Here is a 2,269-nt window from a genome sequence, read left to right on the forward strand (position 1 = left end):
ATAGCAATTGAGCTGCAAAGTTCTTTCTGGGGATGAATAAAAACCTGCGGAGACCCGACGATCCACATCAGTCTATTTACTGTGGTCAGCCGGTGGGTTTTCAGACACCGGGCTCGCTGCGGCCAACGCCGTGGTTACAAGGAGGTAAAAGGGAGAAAGAGGTGTGCAGGAACACACAAATGGCAGTTTTTAAGCTCCAGCCAATATTGAGTCGATACTATTTAGGCCTCCATTTGGCAAGGAACTTAAGCATGTGCTTAACTTCAAGCAAATGAGTAGCGTACTTCAGCCCAATCCGTGATGTTGTTGGAAAGCCCCATCACCACCTGAGAATTCCCAGTCATCTTGGCAGAATTTCTTTACATTTTCTGTATTTTCTTTATATATACTTTGCATAGTCTTATCTCTTAAACTTAAGCAAGTAAGCAAGAGTTTTGTGAAACCAAGACCTCTGTGGCTGTATGTCCCATGCACTAATTATTGTTAATTTGTCAGCCTAGTGAATTCTTTCGTTGCCACTCAACACACACTTGAATTTACAGTCCTGTTGTAGCTTTTAGAGGAGTCTGAGTAGCCTTGTTCTTCCTTTCGTTGCATTCTATATAAACATATCTAGTTTCATAATTTCTTTTCTCCAATTATTTAAAAAAACCTTTTTTTGTACTTCAAAATTTCAGATGTGAAAGACTGAGGGAAACTGCCCAACAAAGACAAGTATCTTTTTGAATCCCCTGGTTTTGAAGATGCTGGTATTCTGCTCTGACAATGGTTCCTGTCACAGTATGAGTCACACTTTTAAGTCACTAATGATTTCCTACATTTATCTGATACAAATAAATTCCCCGTTATTGTTAGCTGTGAGTGTCTCTTTTCCACATGACTGGATTTGGATGGGGAAAAAAATGTCCGTTGTGAAGTCACCACCACAAAAAAATGTCCATCTGTGAGAATTACCATTTCTTTCTGTTCTTCTTATAATCACTCCTGTGCGATACAATACTCCTAGTCATGCCTCGTTGTGGAAGAACAAGCCTCCAGTGAAATGCAAGATTCAGGATAGTTGATGGAAATACCCTTTTGCCATCCCTTCTTTGCTTCCCTGCGTGGCCGTGGATGCAGGCTGCTCTGAGAAGAGCAGGTGCAGAGGAATAAAAAAATCACAGAGGAAAGCAGAAGACCCAGTGACTAACCAGTGCTGGGGAGGTCCCTCACCGTGGCATTAGGACAGCATGGGCTTCTTCTCTTCCTAGCATAAACGGCTGGATGGGACCATGTATGTTGCTGATGCTGGCTCCATGCATTAAGCTTTGCAGTTCCACCTGTCCTTCAGGAAAGATGTATCTTGGTTGCCTTGGTAGTTTCCTAAACAAACCCAATGTGTTCAGATGAATTTCCCTTTTGGGAGCAGTTGGAGCTTGCAGGCTAAAGGCAGAGATTACAGCCCTGCCCTCCGTGAGCAGCCCAGGAGTGCAAGCCAGGGAAGGAGCGGGCAAGGGCAAATAAACCACAGATACAGTCCAAGGAAGCTCAAAAATCACAAACAGATAATAAACTGGTCGGTTTGTCACCATAATCAAATACCCGTGATTTACACAGAGAACACTTTTCCAGGGCTCTGGTTGCCAGAGTACTCAGAGACTGGATGGATTGAAAGTAAAAGAAAATTCTAAATGGGAAAAATATTTTTTAAAAATTTACACTCTTATGAATGTATTTGGTAACGTTTATTACAAGTGACTAAGCAAAGTATATACAATCTTTTTTGCAAATACCCAACACATTCTCTATTGCATATAAAAATTCATTCCATATTTTTTGCAAAGGGCCTGGAAAAATCATAATATTTCTTTTGTTTGTTTCCTACGGCAAAAGAGTTCTTCTTTTCTCTCCTTCTTTCCGTTGTAGGCAGAGTCTCACTCCCCAGAGGATGTAAAAGCAAAGATACCATCATGAATATGTTATAAATTCCACCTCAGGACATGTTCCACTTCTAGAAAAGGAGTAATAATGAGAAGTGTTTCTTCAAATAAAAGTGCGTGTCACTTCATTTTAGAGGTCCTCAGAGTTTCGAACAGCTGTATGACCTGGGGAAGTGCTGAGGCATAAAGCATCCTAAACACCTCTTCTGTGCAGGCTTCTGTGAGGGGGACCTGTAGGTACCTGTGGGTGTGGATGGGGAAATAGTCACCAGAAAAGAGCAGGTCCAAGAGAGGAAATGTGGGCTCAGGAGGGTGTGAAAGCCCCAGACACTGGTGGTGCTGCTGAATCT

The sequence above is a fragment of the Cariama cristata genome, unplaced genomic scaffold (genome assembly GCF_000690535.1).
Source record: "Cariama cristata isolate BGI_N322 unplaced genomic scaffold, ASM69053v1 scaffold15377, whole genome shotgun sequence".
NCBI lineage: Eukaryota > Metazoa > Chordata > Aves > Cariamiformes > Cariamidae > Cariama > Cariama cristata.